Below are 23,161 nucleotides of genomic sequence, written 5' to 3'. Positions count from 1 at the left end.
TTCAGCACAAAAATGAGGGCCCCATTATACCTTTGAGTGCAGATTCACATCCCCTTATATCAGTATGAGCTGTGGCAACATGCTGCAAGGTGTCCCTGCTCCAGTCAATAGAGATGACCCCATCACATTGCAGGGCATGCAGGTGAAAAATAGTTATTTGGAACACATTACACTGTATTAATATGGCACTTATAGTTAGTCATTCCTCATGTTTGCGGGGCAGCCCTGGTTGAAACACCCATATGCTATGTCTCCATTCGATCTTGCCAGCTCCTGCGTATGCATGGTGGGGGCTGAAGTACACTGTAATTCTGTACTTCCTATTTCCAGAGGTTTGCACCCAGTTGCACTTAATGTTCAGGAAAGATGAGGTGCTGCTAGTAAACCATAATTTTTTGATAATGAAATTTTTGAGCAATGAGTAATAGATTTAGCCTAGTCATGACAGCATGTCTGATGAGGTGTTTGTAAGTAGTGCATCTGATGAAGTGGGTCTTTGCCCATGAAAGCGTATGCTCCAGAATATTTGTTAGTCTGTAAGGTGCCACAGGACTAGTTGTTCTCGAAGATGCAGACTAACACAGCTGCCTCTTTGATAGGAAGAATGCGGTCAATTAGCCCAGTCCCAAATTGAAAATCAACTTCTCCTTTCATGGGGTACAGCAGAATTTCCTGTCTCTGTGTTCTGATCATCAAGAGGTTGAAGACCAAGGTTTTACCTGGCAGAAGTTGGTTTAGGCATAGTGGAACCTGGACACAGACATGTCCTCACTTATTGTAAGTCAGTTTGATTGGCTAGTGATTTGAGTAATTCAAATCTGGAAATACTAATAAAGTGCCCTGTGGTCTTCCCATGTATCAAGACTCAGCGCATGAGGTTGTGGATGATGTCTTACAAAGCTGGACAAGATCTTATTTAGCTCGATTCCTTTCCATTGCTGCCCGGAGCCATACACAGGTGAGTGCTAGAGATATTGTTCCTCTTCCTTGCTGAAGAGGCAATACCTCCTAGGACTGATTTAACCTAGTATTGGACCTTCCAATGTTTCTACATATCAGAGAAGATCTGAGATTGTAAAAAGTGATCTTTCATCCAGGCCCAGACAGGTTCAAAATGGATACTAAGGTGATTATCCCTCTCATGGCCTACAGAAAAGTCTTATTTTAGAACTTATTTTATTGGTAGGAGCAAGGTCTGTATTTAGCTACCACATTAAACAAATGAATTTGAAATCCTTTAGGAGGGCTGTAGTGAAAATGTTCAAGCAAAAATATAAAGTTTCTCGGGTATAAAGGTCTCAGCATGTTGAAGACAAGATGTGTAAACTCTGACGTTAAATAACCCCTTTGGCTAACTTTCTTGAGTCTAGTGCAAAGGCTATAGAACTCAACCCCAAAATTTCATTCTCGTCCTTACAACACTACCCCAATTAAAACCTTGTTGCAAGAGTTATTTGTCCATTAAAGTAGCTACCAGGTAACTACGATCTCCTCTCAGATGGGCTTTTGAACTCATTAAGGGAACAGACCTGAATGAGACCCAGTACTGTATTTCTAATTCTGAAAAATAACATTTCCCAGTGTGGTATCATTCATGCCCAATGTAAATTCAAGAAATATTCTTCTGTCAAGCATCAAAGCCCGATCTGTAGAAGTGCTGATGGTTTCAGGGTAGAGAGGTTGTCTCTCCAGTAATGAGATCTGCTAGGCAGCCAGATAGCTATTGGTATATCTGTTCACAAGATTCTGCATATTGGTCTCTTAATTTTTCGTCAGTGCCATTTTGACAGAAGTCTTCTCCATGTCTCAGTGGCCACGGGAAGAGAAGAAATATAATTTACAGTATTTTGAATGTCCATATTAAAAAGATTATCCTGCTTTCCATGATGGAGCCTAATAGATACATGTATCTTAGCATGGTGAAGAATAGGAAAATTTTTCTGTGCTTACCTGGAAACTTCCTTTCCTTGAAACGGCTTCCATAGATCTCACTCTTCCTGGAGACAAAAGGGAGGGATCATCCAGCGTAGAGATGGAAATTGGTAAATGTTCAAGAAATTGTCCCTCTGCTGTGCAGTATGATAAATTATTCTTTTACTTTAATATATGTGTAAATCAGTCTGTAATTTTTGAAAGTACAATGAAATTACCCTGGCTGTGGACGTTATTTCAAATGGAGGAAATTTAAGTGGGGAGGACAGTTCATTTCTGTCAGTGATTGACAAGTATGCCTTTGTTTCTAGTGTGCAAGCAGGCTGAAATACCCATTGTAACAGTTCTCTGTACTTCATTAATTCAGAGAGAGGAAATTTTGAGATAAATTTTTCTCTTCAAAGATTTTGGTGCTATGAGTTCACATTTGTGCATAGTGATCTTTTGAAAGTGAGGAGCAGTAACTTATAAACAAGGACGCAATGAGAGGATGAGAGAAGGAAACAGAAATGAGAGAACAAGCATCTTTCAGTCAATAGTCTTTATTTTTTGCTGTTTCTTCCTGTCATGTTAAGGTTCCTGGCAATCTGCCCAGGGAATCAGTAGGGTTTGTTTTTTTTAACTTCTTGTTGCTGTAGGAACTAGCCAGACATATTTCTGCTGGTGGTAAGCCTGTAACTCTGTTAATGGAAAGCCAAGCAACTTAGCAATGCTGCTTATTTTAGCTATTCATGAACCTTAAGACCCAGAGTATGCTGCTTCGGACGAATAGCCTGCCAAGGCCTGCTTCAAGGGTTTGGAGCCAACCCTTTTTCCATTTACTCTGCAAAATTGTTGCTCTGGTTGAACAGAGAGAAGCTCCAGATTCTTTCACGTTTAGGTTGGATTTCAGAGACCACTCTATGAAAATCAAGTTACAGAAAGTTAGCTGTGTTAGGTTAGTCTGTATCTGCAAACACAGAACATTTACTTGGCTATAAGCTTTTGTGGGGCAAGAACACTTCAAGTGGGTTTTTTTAACCATGAAAGCTTATGCCTAAATAAATCTGTTTGTCTTTAAGGTGCCACAGGACTCCTCATTTGTGAAAATACACATCACGATAACTCTGAAGCAGTTGTTTTTAAACAGTATTGCATACAATAAAAATATAAAATCATTTTAATCTTAGCTGTACATCAGGAGGCCAAGGGGGTTTCATCAGTCCACCACTGTGTCAAAATAAAACCCCAAGCTAACCAACAAACATTCTTGCCACAGCAGCAAAATTTATCTAGATGAAGTTAAGTCTTTCTTCATGCATATGGCTTCAGTACATTTTCCGTTTGGGAACTTTTGCATAGAATCTTCATTATAAACTATCCTGAATACACTTTTATAGAAGTCAGTAATGCAGTGACACAGGTAGATCAGTGAACTGAACATTAACAAATAGGGAAGGTAGAACTAAGTTTTTCCTAGAGTCTGGAAGTATGGATGTGTGGCTATTTCTCACCTTTCAGGTTTCTGCAAGTTTAGAAGAAATTCTGTTTACTGCAGTTCATAATAAGTGGGCATTCTAAGCAGTTTCCTAATGAGCTTTTACCACATCATAGTGTGACTTAAGTTTAACTATGTGTGGTACTTTTTTGTGTCAGTTACACATTTGCTCACTAAATTCCTACTTATTCCACACCGTCAACTGGCTTCCTGAAAGAAAGTGAAGCACTCAGCTGAAAAGTGTCTGAGTTTCTTGGTGTAAATACTGAAATGCTAACGCACAGGACTGCAAAGTGAATAGAGACACATAGTAACCACACCATTTTTATATACCTTATCATATTCGTATCTAGCTCTGAAAAGTTTAGTTGGATAATTTTAATATTTGCAAAGTTGAATTAATTTATGTGCAGGCTACTTACAGTATTTGCATTATTTATGGGCAGGTGGGACAAATTGACATCAACATAGCTGGGTATGTGAAATATGAAGATATTGAGAGGTGGTATGGTGAATGTAAGACCAGGGAGGTGCATAAGACAATTAGGAATATTAATAGGAAAAGGCAACTGAAGCAGATGGCCATCAAAGATGAGAACGAAGAAGTGCTCGTGAACAGGGAGAAGATTGTGCAGCAATGAACGAGCTATTGCACTGATCTATACAAAGCACAGTTGGACCCGAGCGTCTCAGAGAGACTGACTGAAGAATTGAAAGAGAGATCTCCCCTGAGCATCAGGAGTGAGATGGATATTTCATAGGAGGAAGTAGAAAAAGCAGTGAAACGACTAAAGAACAACAAGAGCCCTGGAATTGATAAGATCATGGGAGAGATGATCAGATATGGTGGAGAAAGCATGATTCAGGAAATACACCGACTATATAATATAGCATGGAAAGAAAGGAAGGCACCTAAGGAATGGACAAGATCTGTGCTAGTGACAATACCCAAGCAAGGAAGTACATTGGAGTGTAAGAACTACAGAACGATTACCCTAATGAGTCATCTAGGTAAGGTGCTGCTGATGATACTGACTGAGAGATTAAGATCTCAGATAGAAGAACATATAGCAGACAAGCAAGCAGGGTTCCGAAAAGATAGAAGTACTATACAGCAGATATTGGCACTAAGACTGATAGCGGAGAAAGCTCGACGAAAGAACAAAAACATACACGCTTGCTTCATCAATTTTCAAAAGGCATTTGACATTATAGATCAGAAAGTGACTTGGGTGGTGTTGGAGTCATACGGAGTGGATAGCAGAGTAATACAGTTGTTGAAAGATATCAGTGATCATGAGGAGGCAGCAGCGAGAACGTGCGGGGAGTTGGGAAGTTGGTATGAGACAAGGAGATCCAATATCACCAACTATCTTCATCGCACATCTGGAGAAAAGGATGGACAAGATCAAGGAAGAGGTAGAAGGGATCTCTGTGCATGGGAAAAGAATTAACAACTTGAGGCTCGCAGATGATACAGTTATCATTGAGGAAGAGGAGGAGAAGCTAGTGAAAATGGTGCGGGTGTTAAATGAAGAAGGGAAGCGTTACGGACTGATTATGAACATCAATAAAACAAAAACAATGGTATTTGGAGATAAGGAAATAGAAAGGAAGATCAGTGTAAATGGTACTGAACTAGAAAATGTAGAGAAGCTCCCATATCTGGGGAGCAACATAACGTATGATCTATACTGTAAGAAGGAAATAGCGACTAGAATAGCGAAAGCAAGAGCGAGTTTGAAGGTGATGGATAAGATCTGGAAAAGCAAAGCAATTAGCTTAAGAACGAAGCTGGGCATCTTGAAAATGTGTGTATTCAGTAGCATGTTGTATGGATGTGAGACATGGGTGATAACGAAAGATTCAAAAAGCAGGATATTGGTGTTTAAAAGGAGTTGTTACGGAGAGATTCTGAGAATAGGATGGCTGCAGAAGGTCACCAGTGAGGAATTATATAGGAAGATACAGCCGAAAGAGAACCTGCTGCAGAAGGTTATAAAACGGAAGCTACAGCTAGTTGGACATATTTGCAGAATGAACAATGAACGAAAAATCAAGACCCTAGTATTCGGCATAATGGATGGTTCGAATAGGGGAGGCAGACCCCCCAGAGAATGGATGGAAGATGTAGTAGATTGGTGCGGAGCTAGTCTACAGAAACTAAGCCACTCTGCACTGGATAGGGAAAGATGGAAGAAAATAGTGAGAGAGGCATTAGACACCAACAGGTGCTGAGCCCACAGCTATTGATGATGATGATGGGTATGTGAAAATTAACTAGACATATAGCAAATCCGTTAATAGGCATCCTGTGGTTCGAAGGCTGCACGATCATGACGACTCTAAACCTGTGAGTGCCAGAAAAAAAGGGTGGATCACTCCATGATTTCCCTTTTCTTTATTCTCCTTATGCTGTGGTACAGGCCATCGTAGGAGACAGGATACTGGGCAAGATGGACCATGCTCTGACCACGTGTGGCAGCTTTTATGACTCCTGTTGGTGTCCATTCATTTGATTAAATATAGAGATGCCCTAGCTTAGTCAGGGCAAAAATAGTGCATGGGATGGAGCTGCTTTGTCTGTTTTTAGATATACTAAGTGATATAAGTGGAAGCTATGTTGACAAATTTGAGGCATCACATATAATGCTGAGAAAATGAACTGTATTGAGGAGTATTCCTTCATGTTTCTGCAAGCAGCTGGGACTGAAAGAGAGAGGGAAAATTTAGGCCTCTCTCTTTTTTCTATCAGCAAGGCAAGGAGAGTGGAGAAACTGGTTATCCAACCTTTGATTAATTGATGCTCTGTTTTACCTGACATGCTCCAGTAACCGGCCCCAAATAGACAGCACTGTCAGTCCTGTGGCAGTGGGTCTCACTGGTGTGGATGACTCTACCGTGTGGTAGTCAGCCCCACAGCAGTGCCTGGGCAGCTGGCCCCATTACGACAGTTTCCAATAACTAAATTGCCCTCCTCTGGGTTAAAGTATCTGAGTGGCTTTAGGAAATACAGTAGAACCCCCATTATCTGACCTTTAGGGTTATCTGACCATCCTTCAGTCCCATTTAAGTTGGGTAGATGGGGTTCTACTGTACTTCCTTATAATGTTTGTAAAATGTAATTTTTTATGGACTACCTGTCACAGGATTTGTAAGGCATTTATTCTCTGGGTGTGTATGTCTATGTCTAACAAATTTATTATGAAATATGAAAATGATGGTTTTCCCTTGTGCCTTCCAAGTACAGGAATGTAGAAAGTTAAGAAACATTTGTTTTTAGAAGTGCTTCCCTGTGAGGAAGGCAGAATTGGAAAGATGTCGTTCATTTAGCTCTGTATGCTGTCAGGGTTGGGCTTTTTCTGATTTTCTTCTGGCAAAAAATTCAGCCAATTTCCTGACACAACTCTCTGTGGGACCTTCCTTAATAGTCTAAATTAGGGCCTCTCTATGTACATTGTTTTTGTGGAACATTGCTTTCTTTGGAGGATCAAAGAGCGAGGCAGTTTGAAAGAATGGGGATTTGCATGCTATGATCAGAACTTTGAATTGTGTTGTGAAATGGCTTGTGTGTGGTAGGGGAGGTTGTGATCATCATATCTGTTTATATCTATATCTCTTTTGATTGCTGATGGCTGTGAGGCTTGATGGTGCATGTTGTATTAACTTAAAATGGCTGGGTTAGAACCTATATAGAGAAATGTCACAGAATGATAGAACTGGAAGGAATGTTGAGAGGTCATTAAGTTGGGTCCACTGCACCCATAGCAGGAGGAAGCACCATCTAGACCATCTGTGTTAGGTGTTTGGAGATTTTTAAGAGTAGGTTAGATGATGGATATTCCACAACCTCCCTCAGCAGTTTATTTCAGTGCTTGAGCACCCTGACAGGAAGTTTTTCCTCATGTCCAGCCTAAACCTCCCAGGCCACAATTTAAGCCCATTGCTTCTTGTGCTATCATCGGAAGTTAGAGAGAACATTTTTCTCCCTCCTCATTGTAATAGTCTTTTAGGTACTTGAAAGCTGTTACCACGTCTCCTCTCTGTTTTCCCTTTTCCAGACTAAACAAACCGAATTCCTTTCATCTTCCCTGGTAGCTCATATTTTCTAGACCTTTAGTATTTATTTCTCTTCTCTGGACTTTCTCCAATTTGTCCATATCTTTCCAGAAAGGTGGTGCCCAGAACTGGGACACACTACTCCAGTTGAGGACTAATCAGAGCAGAATAGAGTGGAAGAATGACTTTATTTGTGTTTTGCTTACAACATACCTGTTAAGGGATCCCAAAATGAGGTCTGCTTTTTTTTTTTTTTTTTTTTTTTTTTTTTTGGCAACAGTGTCACACCACTGACTCATAGTTGCGATCCACTATGAACTCTAGATCTGTTCTGCAGTATTATTTCCTAGAGAGTCATTTTCCATTTTGTGCGTGTGAAACTATTTGTTCCCTCCTAAGTTGAGTGTTTTGCATTGGTCTGTACAGTAAACCCTTGATTTAATAGACTAATGGTGGGAAGGGGTGTCTTTTAATGCCGAAAGTCCGTTAAATCTGAAAGGTTATACTAAGATGATGCACTGACCTTCCCAGCCCATCATTCACTCCTGTCCTTTGTCCCCCTTTCCTTTCCCCCTCCTGCCCTATTCTTCCCCTCACACCTCCATCTCCCTCTCCCAGTTCCTAGGAGAGAAGCTGCATGCTGGCCTGGCTCCTCCTACCTCCTGCAGCTCACAGCGTGCTCAGCACTGTGGCTCCTCCAGCCGCCGGCTCTGAGCCGCCTGCACAAAGGCAGAGTACGGCTGCCACATCCAGCCTGCCAGTGGGCAGCAGCCTCAGACGCCACGACTGCTGCTCAGTGCTATGCAGGCAGTGGGAACCGGGTGCTGACACACTCAGTGCACACAGGGCTGAGGGAGGAGAGCTCCCGTGCCCCACTGCAGCCCCCCCCACATCCCCCATGGCTCCTCTGGCCCTGGTGGCCCCAGCTCCTCCAGCCCTGGCAGCTCTGGTGGCAGCTTCAGCAGCTCTGGAAAGTTGCTGGCATTTATTTGGGGGCGGGGGTGGTAACTTACAAACAGCATCTGTTATTTCCAAAGTCCATTAAGTTGGGGTCTGTTAAATTGAGGGTTTACTGTACTGAATTTCATCCTGTTTACCTCAGAGTATGTTTTCAGGTTGTGCATATCACTTTGAAATATAATACTGTCCTCCAAAGCCTTTGGAACCCCTTCCAGCTTAGCATCATCCGCAGACTGCATAAGCATATTCTCTATGCCATTATCTAAATCAGTGATGAGCACTCAAGACGAGTGAGTGGGCTTGCTCCTACTCAGTGGGCTGTAGATGGGCAACCTGTCTACCATGTCCCCCGGGGTCCCACCTGCAATTTGCAGACCCCCTGCTTACTTTCCTCCCCCCATGCATCTCTCCATCACGGGAATCTTGCACTTCCTATCCTCTTTCCTTTCCCTACCAGCACTTATGGGACCACCCTGACAGTTAGGAAGCTTTTCCTAATGTCCAACCTAATCCTCCCTTGCTGCAGATTAAGCCCATTGCTCCTTGTTCTATTCTCAGAGGCCCAGGAGAACAATTTTTCTCTCTCCCCCTTGTAACCCTCTTTTGGGTACTTGAAAACTGCTATCACGTCCCCTCTAAGTCTTCTCTTTTCTAGACGAAATGGCAGCTTGGTTCTCCCCTGGCCATGGCAGCTCCCTGCTGGGGGCAGAGAAGTGCATCTCCTCTGTAGCCACAACAGCTCCCTTCTGGGCCCTGAGAAGTGTCTCTCTTCCCTGGCTGGGACAACTCTCTGCTGGGATGGAGGAACCTCTCTGTCCACAGACCATGACAGTCCTGATTCCCTGTGCAGGGCTTATTAGGCAGCTGTGTGGCCACGCAGCTTAGAGGGAGTCTTTCTTGCAACCCCTCCCCGCTTGGTATCATCTGCAAACTGTAAGTGTTCTCTCTGTGGCAGGGGTGGGGAACCTTTTTTGAGTCAGGACTACTGACTCCTAGAAAAATCAGTTTGGGGGTCACATGTAAGTGAGAAGCTCCCCACCCCCAACATACCCAAAAAAACCCCCACCCCATATATGTTATGTGCACCAAGAAACACATGTTGCTGGCTGCTGCCAGTTGTGGTCGCTCTTCTAATTAGCTGGGTGGCATCTGAATCTCTCCTGGGTGGCCACCCAAGCACACAGTTTACAGGATTCCTTTGCACCATGGGGGTGGCGTGCCAAGGCGCAGGTGTCCTGTTCCTTCCTCACTCCCTCTACGCCCCCCCACCCCGTCCCGGGCTGGATTAAATCTTTTGGGGGCCCAGGACTAGTAGATTTTGTGGGGCCACCCCAGGCTCTGGAGTGGGGCTAAAAATGAAGCGTTCAGTGTGTGGGAGCAGATGCTGGGGAGTGGACAGGGGTGGGATGCAGGGTTTGGGCAGGAGGAAGGGAACAGGAGTGGGTTGGGTTGGATGTGCAGGGTCTTTGGGGAGCCCTAAGCCTCATAGGCTGGATCAAGGCAAGCTGTGTGATTTAAATTTAAAAAATTGGCTATTTTATTGTTTACAAAATAATTTTTTAATCCATTCTGCCAAGTGACTTGCTAGCTGTCCATGACTAAGTTTGATTGGGTGTCTGTGAATGCAGCCAGTGCCAATTGTAAGAAAAGAGAAGCATAGTGGTGTTTTGATTAATACACACCCCCTGTTGGCAGGCAAAGGGGGCAATTGCCCTGGTGTCTGGTGATTCAAAGGGGCCTGGAACTCCTGGGTGTTGCTTCTGCTGCTGCGGCAGCAGTGGTGTCCAGAACCCTGGGCCCTTTTTAATTGCTGCCTGAGTGCTGCTCCATGTGACTCAGAGGGCTCGTGGGGGAGGAGAGGGGATCAGAGGGAGGTCAGTCTGCGTGGTGCTAGGGGCTGTCTGCCCTAGGCCCAGCCTGCGCATGCTAGGCTCCATCCCTTCCAGGAGCGCAGAGCCATCCCCACCTCGCCTTGGGGCCCACGATGGCTGTTTGGCCATGCTGTACCCAGTTTTAGAGATCATTGTGGCTTCGTGCAACATCACATTGTTAGTATTGTTTTGATTTGTGCATTTGGCCATTATTTAGGTTTGTATGTGTTAGGAGGAGAAAGTGATAATGAAGTCAGGTGTTTCTTGGATGCAGTCTGGTTTTGGTCCAGTCTGCCAATTTGTCTAGGTCACTCTGGACCCTATCCCTAACCTCCAGCGTATCTGCCTCTCCCCCTAGCTTAATGTCATCTGCAGACTTGGTAAGGGTGCAATCCATCCCGTTGTCCAGGTCATTAGTGAAGATGTTGAACAAAACCAGCCCCAGAACTGCCCTTTGGGGTACTCCACTTGATCCCGATTGCCAACCAGACATGGAGCCATTGATCAGAACCTCTAGAGCCTGTTGATCTAATCAGCTTTCTGTCCACCCTACCATGATTTCACCTAGACTTCCACTGAGCAGGGTTGGATGACACTTTGGTAAAAATGCCTGTTACTGGTTTTAGCTAGTATCGCAGCACAGACACTACCAATGATGTGAGCGTTCCCTGCAAGTGCAGACCCAGGCCAGAAGTTCACTTGACTTTGTGTAAGAAGCACTGAAAACAATTTGCCCTTTCTGCACTAGTCACTGAGTAAATTATTTGAAAGGAAGGTGAGGGAGATGAGTTCCAAAAACAGCTCTTTGCCTAAAGTCACTGTGGCGGGGTCTCCTGCCCGGCCTTGCTCCCAAGGGTTCCTGCATTGCCCTCGGGACTCCACAGCCCAGTCAGGCCTCAGGGCCTAGTCCCAGTACATAGGCCTCACAGCATAGTTGGGCACCAGCAGCCTAATCCCAGTACATGGGCCTCACAGCCCCATCAGGCCCCAGTGGCCTACTCCCAGTACGTGGGTCTCACAGCACAGTCAGGCCTCAGTGGCCTGTGTTCTACCTGCCTCAGGCTCACAGGGAGGTGGGTGTGGGGGAGCTCGGGCCCTCCCGCTCCACCAGGGTCCAGCCCTGGGCCCTGTTGGTGCTGGGTGTGTGACCCCAGCCACCAGCTCAGCGGGGATCCTCACCAGAAACCTTCCTGGTTCCCCCACCCTGGGCTACGTCCTACCCTGTTCCCTGATGCGCTCCACTGTCTCAGCTCTGGCTGTGCTTCCTCCAGCCTCTCCCGCTGCAGATGGCTCCTCCAGGAGTGGCTGCCACCACTGCTGCTGCTGCTTAGGTGGCTGTGGCTGCTGCTGTGGCTGCTCCTCAGGTGGTGGTGGCGGCGGCGGCAGCTGCTGCTGGTGCTCCTGATCCTCAGGCGGCTTTTGCTCCCGGGCTGCAGTGGGAACTCCTTCCTCTCTGCTGGCCAGCCCCGCCTCCCAGGCTTCCCCAGCCTTTATACCTGGTCTACAGACACAGCATGCCCAGCAGGGCCTCGGGGGCGGGGCCTTTTCTACCCAATAGGCCTGGCCCTCACCCCCCTGCTGAGTGTGGGGTTGGTACACCTTGTCACACCCCTGCTCAGTGAGGTGTTCATACACCCATCTCAGTCACTTTTTATGCTTGCACAAACTTCTGACTTACAGTGAAACAATCATACATGTGCAAGGCTGAAAAGGAAATCAACAGTCACTTAGTCCAGCCTCTTGTGCAGAGGCAGGATCAAGTAAACTTACTCGCTCCCAAACAGGAGTTTTTAAATCTGTTTAAAAACTACCAGTGATGGGGATTCCATGACCTCACTCGAAAACCTATTCTAGGATTTATGTATCCTTATAGTTACAACATTTTTCTTCTGTCTAATCCAAATCTCCCTTGCTGCAGAGTAAGCCCATTACTTCTTGTCCTGCCTTCAATAGACTTGGAGAACAATTGGTCACCGTACTCCTTATCACAGCTTTTAACATACTGAGGTCCCGCAAAGTTGTGTTTCCTCAAGGGTGAACATGTCCAGTTTTTTGAATCTTTCTTCATAAGTCAGGGTCTTCTAAAACCTTTTGTCATTTTTGCTGTTCTCTTTTGGATTCTATTTGTCCTTGTCTTTTTAAAAGTGTGGCACATAGACCTGGACAACATATTCCACGTATTCCCCATTTTGTATTTGTGCATATAATTTTTTCCTTCTTCATTGTAGCTCTCATCTTTACTGAATTTTCTCTTGTTCATTTCAGACCAATTTGTCAATGTACTTTTGAATTCTTGTCTTGCCTGCCAGAGTTCTTGAACCCTCATACAGCTTGGTGTCATCTGTAAATTTTGTAAGCATGCTCTCTGCTCTGTTATCCAGGTTATTAATTAAACTACTGAGTAGAACCAGACCCAGAGCAGGCTTCTTGGGGGATCCAACTTCAGATTGAATCATTAAAAACTACTCTTTGAGTATGGTCAGCCAACCGGTTGTGCACGAATTTTACAGTAATCTCATCTATACCATTTCCCTAGTGTGCTTATGAGCATGTCTTGTGACTGCGTTAAAAGAATTTTTAAAATCAAGATGTATTATTCATGCCTGCTGCTTCCCCCATCCACTAGATCAATAGCCTTGGTTAAATAAGTAAATTAGGTTGATTTGGAGTGATTTGTTCTTGACAAATCCATGTTTGCAATTAATTACTACCCTGTTATTTAGATAAAAAATTGTTTAATTCATAGAATCATAGGGCTGGAAGGGACCTTAGGAGGTCATCTCGTCCAGTCCCCTGCCTGAAGCAGGATCAACCCTAACTATCATCCCAGCCAGGAATTTGTCAAGCTGGGACTTAAAAGCCTCTAGGGATGGAGATTCCACCACCTCTGTAGGTAACGCATTCCAGTGCTTCACAACCCTCCTGGTGAAATAGTTTTACCTAATATCCAACCTACCCTTCTGTAACTTCAAACCATTGCTCCTTGTTCTGCCATATGTCACTACTGACAACAGGCTCTCTCCATCCTCTTTAGAGCCCCTCTTCAGGAAGCTGAAGGCTGCTATCAGATTGCCCCTTAGTCTTCTGTTCTGCAAACTAAATAAGCCCAAATCCCTCAGGCTCTCCTCATAGGTCATATGCTCCAGCAGCTTAAACATTTTTGTTGCTCTCTGCTGAATCCTCTCCAGTGCATCCACATCTTTTCTATACTTGGGGGCCCCAGAATTGGCCACAGTGCTCCAGATGATACCTCACCAGTCCCGAACAGAGGGGAGTAATTACTTCTCTAGATCTGCTGGAAATGTTTCTTCTAATGCACTCCAATATGCTGTTAACGTTTTTGGCTACAAGGGCACACTGTTGATTCATATCCAGCCTCATCCACCGTAATCCCCAGGTCCTTTTCTGCTGCACGTATTCTTATTGAACCTCATCAGATTTCTTTTGGCCCAAGCCTCCAATTTATCTAGGTCACTCTGGACCCTATCCCTACCCTCTAATGTATCTACCTCTGCCCTTAGCTTAGTGTCATCTGCAAATTTGCTGAGAGTGCAATCCATCCCCTCATGCGTGTCAATTAATAAAGATGTTGAACAATAGTGGCCCTAGAACCAATCCTCGAGGCACAGCACTTGAAATTGACCACCAAGCAGACATTGAGCCATTGAGCGCTACCCATTGGGCCCGACCATCTAGCCAGCTTTCTATCCATTGTACGGTCCATGTGTCCAATCCATACTTCTTTTGGGCAAGAATGTTGTGGGAGACTGTATCAAAAGCTTTGCTAAAGTCAAGGCATATCACATCCGCTGACCTCCCCATGTCCACAGAGCTAGTTACCTCATCATAGAAACTAATCAGATTGGTCAGGCATGACTTGCCCGTGGTGACTCCATGTTGACTACTCTTGATTACTTCTCCTCTTCCAAGTGCTTCAAAATGGATACCTTGAAGATCCCCTCCATGATTTTTCCAGGGACTGATGTAAAGCTGACCAGTGTATAGATCCTTGGATTGACCTTCTTTCCTTTTTTAAAGATGGGCACTGCATTTGCCTTTTTCCAATCATCTGGGACCTCTCCCCGTCTCCATGGGTTTTCAAAGATAATAGCCAAAGGCTCTGCAATAACATCTATCAATTCCCTCAGTATCCCTCACTTTCCTGATTACTCCCCAGCATTCTCCAGCCGTATGTTTATACGTCTCCTTAGTCAGCTTTCCAAGTTTCCACTTCTTATACACTTCCTTTTTGAGTTTAAGCTCACCAAGGATTTCCCTGCTAAGCAAAGTTGGTTGCCTACTATATTTGCTTTTCTTAGAACTCATTGGGATGGTTTTTTTCTGTGCCTTCAGTAAGACTTCTTTAAACTACTTCCAGTTCTCCTGAACTCCTTTCCTCTTTATATTAACTTTCCAGGGGATCCTGCCTATCAGTTCTCTCAGGGTAGTTGAAATCTGCTCTTCTGAAATGAAGGGTATGTATTTTACTGCTCACCTTTCTTCCTTTGTCAAAATCCCGATATCTACCATCCCATGATTCCTGCAGCCCAGGTTGCCACCCACTTCTATTTCTCCTACTAGTTCTTCTTCGTTTGAGAGAAGCAGGTCAAGCTGTGCATTGCCCCTGGTCTGTTCCTTCAGAGCTTATACTAGGAAGTTATCCCCAACGTTCTCCAAAAACTTCCCTGGATTGTCTGTGTGCTGCTGTATTGGTCTCTCAACAGTATTTTTCCTGGTACTGAAGTTAGACTGACTGGTCTATAATTCCTCCAATCCCTTTTCTTCCCCTTTTTAAGGTAGGTAGCAGCTTTGTCCTCCAGTCCCCTGGAAAGTCACCGATTCTCCATGGGTTCTTAACAATCACTGTTATGAGAACTGGAATGTGTCTGACTTAAAGATTGAAACTTGTTGATTACATGTGAATACCTAGCTTATCATCCAGTGTTGAAAATCTTCCTCAGGGTGCTTTGGGAACAGCAAATCTTTTTCTTGTCTATTTCCCCCAAATTTTCTGGAGGATTCTCATAACCACAAGGGACTTTTTTTTCTGTTTTCTTTTCTTTTATTGTAAGCTATTGCCAAACAGCCATGTATAGTGCCAGCTTTTCTCCCCTCAGAGCTTGCAGGTTCTATTCCAGATAAGGTCAAAATGCTGTTGGGCATACTGTTCTTGCTGTCTCCTGGCTTTTGCTTTACTTTCAAATCTGTTTACTTGGTGTCAAGATCATCCTAGAATCATAATCTCATTTTTTCATGGTGTATTGCTGTTACCTTCTCATCAGCTTTTGGAATCCTATCTTAAAATGTATATTTTAACTGATATCATTAGATCACTTACCTGTGCCAGAAATACTTTTGCCACTTGCATGAGACTTTTGTTTAGCAAGGCAAGTTGCAGGGTATGTAACAGCGGCAAGAAAGCTTTATGAAATGTAGGGGATAGTGCAGCCTTGATTTCTTACCATATTTTGAGCAGTATGAGTTTTATTTATTTTTCTGACTCTCCAATGTTGGGCTTGTGGTGTTTTACAACTGAGATGTCAGAGCTTAAAAATGCAATACTTCCAAAGTGATGTCCAGTAAAACCTTGCTAATTAGAGAATCATGGAGAATTATTAAAATTTTTGAATTCATAAGTAACTCAGGATGGGGAAAGTGAAAAAGTATAGTACTTTTTCCCTGAGTGCTATATGAATTGCAATCTCATCACGTTTTCCATAGGTTTTGAAATTCTGGTTTGAAATACCGTCTGGATGTTAGAGCACTTGTCTGATGCCTTTCTATCTGATGCTTGTTTTTTATGGCTGTGGTTGTTGAGGGGGAGATGTACATAAGATTTTTCAAGTCATATTTGTTGTTAATGCAGCACTTTAGTCATAAACCCAACATCGGAACCTCACGTTAAGGCACGATAACAGAAGATCCTATAAAAATATCTTGTTAAAACACAACTTCTCTAAAAGCAAAGGGAAGCAAAGGAAAGCACAGTTCTTTTACAGTTTTCCTCAGTGTGAGTCTCCTTTTCAATGTATTGTATATTCAGTTCTGGGCTTCAGTGTCTTGCTGCCCCTTCGAACTCGTAGGGGCCTCAAACTGAATCTGTAATACATGTATTCTGTTGTAATTATTCTTGGAACAAGGGAAAATGACCTTTTGGTTCCCTTGACAACTTAGAACTTTCTTTTAAAGTGATGTCAGGAAAACAAAGTGTGTTCCTGAATGAAGTAGGTATTTCACAAGTTGAGTCTAAGGACTGCTGGGGGAGGCACAGACTGGTAACCCCTGTGCTTCCAGAAACCAGAAAAAATGTTCGTTTGTCTACAGTATTACATAGTAGAGATGTAGATAGCGTGATAGACGTGAGTGTATTCATATGTGATAATGATTTTACAAAAACCTTGGCATCTACAAAAAGTTCCATCTTTCTTTAACCTAAATTTCCTGTTAGATAAGGTAACATGAAAAATACTTCATGCCAGAGTAGCCTTTCAAGGGCTTTCCTTGGTGAAAAGTAACACCATTTTCTTTTTCTTTAATTCCCAGGAAAAGAGACGGGAGAGAAAATTCACACGGAAAGAAAGTGGTTTTTGTTTTGTTTTAAAAGATGAATACACCCCAGGAACTGTAACCCAAATGTTTCTCTGTCCGTGGAGAAGATTTCATTTTTGAAACAAGATTTCTACGGAAGGTATGAATATTTCCTGTTCCTCATTTATGCTCATTTATTTAATAATAAATACTTACTACTTTACGACACTGTAGTATTCAGAAATTGAAAAATTTTACTTACTGTTTCGTATCCAGGGATAGATTTAAAAAAAAGGATTGGTAATGCTGGGGAGGGCTCTAAGTACCGAGCTATAGTTGCCAAAGCACCCTGGTGGAAAGCCTAGCTCTTCTGCCACTATTGCGAGGCCTGTGATATACAGGAGCTCAGGCAAACTAATCTAATGATATTTTTCTGGCCTTAAATTCTGTAAATAACTCATAGAGGATAAGCTTATGAGGTACCACTGTGATAATCTGGTCTGACCAATGTACAACACATCCCATAAGACTTATCTGTGTTCTCTGAAGCAGAGCATCTCTTTTAGAAGAGCTTTCAATCTTGATTTAAAAATTTCCAGTGATGGAGACTCTTCCATACTCCTCATGACATTGTTCCAAAAATTTGCACGTTTTTTCCAATCTGAGTTTGTCTAGCATCAATTTCCTATCATTGAATCTTTTTAGATGTTTGTCTGCTAAATTGAAAAGCAGCATCACATTTTTATTCCTCATGTAGTACTTATAGCCTGTCATCAGGTCACTCCTTAAAGAGACGTTAATCTAGGTAGACACAAAGAGCTCTGTCATCATAAGGCATGTTTCTTCTTTGAGTGATTGCATGTCCGCTCCTTTTCAGGTGCCTGCCCACCCCATGTATCAGATCTGGCGATTTTTCCCTTGGGAGTTCCTGTCAGGGTGATGCATGTCCCTTAGCACCATGCACTGTTGCACAATGGTATATAGAGCAGGTCTGACACCATCCTGTGCCAAAGTTCTAGGTCATGGCCCTTGAGCTGCATCTGCTTGATGCTGTGAGTTTTTCCCACTCAAGGGGATTTATCTTCCTTCTGCAAATAAGTAGTCAGTACTCATAAGAACACAAGAACGGCCATATTGAGGCAGACAGAAGGTCCATCTGTCTCAGTATTCTGTCTTCTGACAATGGCCAGTGTCATGTGTCTCAGAGGGAATGAACAGGACAGGTAGTCATCCCTACCCTGTTGCTCATTCCCAGCTTCTGGCCAACGGGGGCTAGGAACACCATTCCTGCTGTTAGTGTAGCTTTTCTTTGTTTTCTATTATGGTTTTGGATGTTAGATCCCTTCTATGTAAAGGTTACTGTCACATGCCTTTGAATTGGTCCTCTAAATCTTGTGCCAACTGCAGAAAATCTGTGCTGGTGAGTAGCACACATTCTAGGCACCTAAGTTGCCATGGTCTATTGAGACCACTGCAAGATCTGCAGGCACTTCAAATGCTGGACGAAAGAGGATGGAGAGGCGAAACTGTTGCCTTCCCGTGGAAGCTGCCCTACATGCACCTTCTGAACTGAGTACTTTTGTTACGTTGAAGAGTGCCCCTGTGGGCGCTGCATTGAAAGGTCAGCACTAGCCCTTTTCTCTAGTGCCAAGTTAAAAAGCATGGAGGTTAGAATAGTATTTCTGGAAGGAGCTGAGCCCCTCTGAAAGGTTGAAGTCTTAGGTAATACCAGCTAGTAAACCATCAGATGATCATGTCCTCTTGAAACTGACGCTCCTTTGACCTTTGCTTCTCGCCAAGGGTTGTCGACTCTGTCAATGGTGCCAACCCACTGGGTGCAGCAGCATCAGGGAAATATCTCAGTACAGTAAACCCTCGATTCAACAGACTAATGGGGGAGGGGTGTCTATTAAACATGGACAGCTGTTAAATAGGAGAGTTTGCTGAGACCCACTCCTGCCAGGCTCCCCCAGCCCCGGTCGTCATCATCATCATCTCTCCCCCCCCCCCCCCCCCCCCCGCCCACGCACCCAAAATAAAAAGCCTGCTACTTTCCCACTGCTGGAAGAGCCAGAGCCGCATGTGGTTGGAGCTGCTGGACCTTGCCGCACGGCTAGGAGACCGGCTGACACCACCAGAGCCACCACGTGCTCCTCCTACCAGGGTGGGGGTGGTGCTAGTGCCCCCTGCCTGTGTATGTGTCCCACCCCTGCTGGGAGGAGTGCATGGTAGATCTGGCAGTGGTGACGGTCGAGGCAGTGGTGGCTCTGGTAAGTCCCTTACATTTTTGGGGGGGTGGGGGTTGGGGTGAAGGATTTAGGATTTTATGGGCCCCGATTAAATGGGTCTTGGGAACAATAATGGGTCTGGTGGATATGTGGTGTTCTCGAAGTCCGCTAAATCGGAGTCATTTAAATCGGGGGTTTACTGTACTGACAATGCCAAATGCCAATGCAATAGCCTGGGCCCTACTCTGCTGCTTACTTCCTGATTCTCCAGTAGTGCAGGTGATAAACTGGCTGGTCTTCAGGTTGCATCAGCAGCCTTATCTCTAAGACATGTTGAGCCTTTGATTCTGTGGGTGGCCACGTCTTCAGACTGCCAGCACTCCGTCGCCTAGGAGCCTTGGGATTAACTTGATATGCTGTCTCTGGTATGAAAATCTTTGGAGGGATGCCACTGCACCTCATTACTGGCTAGTATGCCTCCCCTGTGGTCAAGCAGCACAGGGTCCTGGTCTGAAACTGAGGTAGGTGCCTATGTTCCTCGCTCCTGGGACAGAGATGACATTCATCTTCATCACAAGTGTTTCTCTCCTGGAATCTGTCACTTTTTTCTAAAGTAATCCTGAAATTCAGATCCGTGGAACAAACATGGGATAGAGTCCAATGCCTTCCTGATACCCTTTTTGAGACACATACAACTTGCCGTCTACCACCAGGATGCTCCCTGCCTCATTGAGATCTCCAAGCGGATGCTTGGCTGGCTCCCATGAGGAGGGCCATTACATTATTCCCATTACTGAGGCTGGTACCAATTAAGAACTGTGAAACCAGCTTCAGGTTTTGGAGATTTGACCCACCTCAGTACAACAGATTCAAAGTCAGCTTTCTTTGCATCTCCCTCTCCTCCTCACCTGATCAGACTGTAGCATGTGTGGATTCTTCACTGGTCTAAGATGACTATAGTTGTACCAGGAGTTATTAAAGAGAGTAGTTGTCAGGAAGCTAGCTGCAGCAGAGTCATTTTCTTGCAACATACTGGGTATAGGAATTACCTGTGTGGTGAAGGGACAGAGCTAGGTTACCAATTGATCCTTCACCAGCAAGAGCTTACAGGGTGCTCATTGTGTTCCATACCGGGGCTGTGCTTGATCCTGCCTGGATTTTCTTGTGCCTACTCCAGATCTTGCGCTTCCCCGTTCTTGCTACCTGTCTGACTCACCGGTATGCTTCCTGCCTTTGTCTTTGGCTCAGTCATTGGCTGTCATCTAGCTTCTGATTCCAAGCTCTGCTCTCTGCTGCCTCTCTCCAGGTGTCCCATGACCTTTACTCTTGACTTTGGCTTGGTTCATCTATAATCTTCATGCCTGGTCACCTCCATGGCTCTGACTGACTGACTGACTCCACTTCACAGTTAAACTCCTGAAAAGTAACTGCCTCTCTTAATATTATGGGTGAGGTTATTCGGGAGAGTTTGCCAGGAGTTGGCAGACATACTGGGTTTGACAGTACCTTCTGTGGCTCGAATTTCTAAATGAAGCTGCTCTTTGTGCCAAGTGACATCCTCTCTGCCTCCAAAGCTAAAAGGAGCGAGAGAAGGAACTATGTCCGTTCTGAGGGCTGGGAATGTTTTTAGATAACTCCTATGCTAGGTTCCTTAGTTTGCTGCAGCAGTGAATGAACAAATATGTCCAGGCTGACCATTTTCTACCCCCCAAAGAACTAAGATGCAGAAATACTAGAACTTTTCTGGTAAAAAGATTTATATGACTCTGTCCTACATATTTATTTTTCTAACAGGCAAGCCTTAATGGCTAGATACAGCTTCTTTCCCAGAACTCTGTGCTAAGGTTTCGGATAAATTACGTGAGGATCTGAGGCAGGAATTCTGCACAATCTTAAAAAGAGGACAAATGGAAGGCAAAAACTTTTCTGCAAGCTGCTTTAGGTGGGGTATATTCAACGTTCAGAACCACAATATTTGCCCACAGTTATTGCAGGTCCCCATGGCTTCAGTCAGGTCTCTCTGAAGAGCTCTGGCAGACTATCCAGGATATTCCTTTTGAAGATGTGACTTTCTTCTCACAGAAAATAGATGAGACGCTCCAAAGTCACAAGGGTTTGAGGGCCACACTGGAATAATTTGAAATTTAACTAAAATAAAGCAATTACAGTTTCAGTCTCTCCAGAAGTACCCTCAGTTGCTGCCTAAGCAGCATTGACCACTCAAGGAAAAGGGTAAAAAACCTACAGAAATAGACCACCATTTGCTTTTATGGCATGTTATTCGAGAAGTCTGGAATTCCTTGACTGCTTTGTTGAGGACAGATTATCAGATTTGTTACAAGCCAGTTTCTTCCTCCCCTGTTTTTTCTACAAGTTATCCCTCTTCCAGTGTGCATGGGCCGTGGAATTCATATTTTATGGGCCCACTCTCATGAGGCTGTTTTCTAGTTTCTTTTCTATTTGGGATCCATGGAGGAGGTTCCCCTTTCCAGCAAGGGAAATATTTCTACTCATTTTACTTCCTGATACAAAGGCAAAAAGGGGTCTTTGACCCATCTGGGACTTGTGAAATGTGAACTAAAATATATTAAAAATATGTTTTATGTGGTCACCCTAGCCTTCATCATCCTTGGTGGCTAATATGCTGTCCTCAACTTGAAGGATTCATATTTCAATGTGGCTATCCATCAAAACCACAGGAGATTCTTAGGATTTTTGATCAACATCCATTTTTAGTTTACTGTCTTGTCTTCCAGCCTGTCTGCTGCCCTGTGAATATTTCCAAAATGCAGGGCAGTGGTGGCTGCTTTCATAAGAGAAGCAGGGGTGTAGGTGCTTTTTTTCCTGAGTGACTGTATGGTACAAAGCCAATACAAAATCAAACTAGATCTCGGTCTTTGCAAGATTTGATCCCTCTTCAGTGTTCTGAGTGTGTTGATCAGTGAGGACACATCAGTCATTTCCACTGATACAGAATATTATTTATGTGCATAATTCTGAGTTCTGCTGTAACCAGGGCATTTCTACCTCGGATCAGGTTACAGTACTAAATATTCCCACAAATCTTGAATTCTGTACAATCACATCCCTAAGAATCTGCCTCAGGCTATGATCTCCGACATGTAAGTGATTTAGCCTGTCAGATTTGATCTCGGAAAGTTGTGGACCTGGTTGACGTCTCTATACTTTGGCTTGTCAATCACTGGACAAGCTGACTGAGATAGCTACAGGAATTCTGGCTTCCTTGTACTGGTGGATGGATCTGGCCAACATGTCATAGGAGTTCCCTTCACCCTTTCCTTAACACTCTGATTTTGGCTGTGGGTGTTTATTCTATAGTTTGGGGAGCTCATATATGAAACTTTAAGACCATAAAAGTCTGCAGTCTTACCAAGAATTGGCTCTCTGCATAAGTATGGGGAAATTGCAGGCTATCCATCTAGTCTTTTGGCCTTTGTGTTTTTGCATCAAAATAGACGATCTACAAGTCCTCATAGACACCACTGCTTTAGTGTTTCAGCCTGAACTGATGAGGAGGGGCAAGATCAGATGGTTTCTGTGATGAGGTGATGCATCTTTGGGGTTTTGCATCATCAGAGCAATACATCTCAAGTCCTCCCACCTTCCTGTGTTCAGAAAAGCTTGTGGGATCACCTGAGCAAATCATTCAGCAGAGTTTCCGAGTGGTCTTTCAAACTAGTTGTTGAGAGATTCCTTTTTCAAACCTTGGCCTTCACATAGGCATGCTGGTGCTTTCTGTTGAAAAGAGTAGTAAACTTTAGGTTTACAGTCACAGTCAGTCAGGACTCTCTGATGGATGCTTTCCTACTTCTTTTTTAGAAAGACAACCTGCTATATGCCTATCTTCATTTCGCTCCTTACCATGATGGTGTTCAGACTTACGCAGAAATGTGCTTGCATGATCTTTGTACCACAAGGTTGGCTTTATCATCCTCAATTCTCCAGTGTGTTGGGCTCTGCCATGACTTCTTGAGCACTACCTCCAAAACCAGACTTCATTTCCTGGGACTGTGGTTACTTGTTGCATCCCAGCCCAAGTGCTTTCTGTCTTACACCCTGCACATTCCATGATTAATGCATGAAGA

General features: G+C 44.0%; 1 protein-coding gene across 2 annotated transcripts in view; it reads left to right on the top strand.

The window, feature by feature from the left end:
* The window catches only part of PPP6R2 (protein phosphatase 6 regulatory subunit 2), a 168,259-nt gene that overhangs the window by 31,463 nt on the left and 113,635 nt on the right, over window positions 1-23,161 (top strand). For both annotated transcript variants that reach the window (XM_074976508.1, XM_074976499.1), the window contains exon 2: window positions 16,843-16,987. The gene's annotated coding sequence lies outside the window, so the exon portion shown is untranslated. The remainder of the gene's footprint in view (window positions 1-16,842; window positions 16,988-23,161) is intronic.

This window comes from Carettochelys insculpta, chromosome 1 (assembly GCF_033958435.1).
Source record: "Carettochelys insculpta isolate YL-2023 chromosome 1, ASM3395843v1, whole genome shotgun sequence".
In the NCBI taxonomy this organism is placed as follows: domain Eukaryota; kingdom Metazoa; phylum Chordata; order Testudines; family Carettochelyidae; genus Carettochelys; species Carettochelys insculpta.
This window is presented reverse-complemented; position numbering and strand designations above follow the sequence as displayed.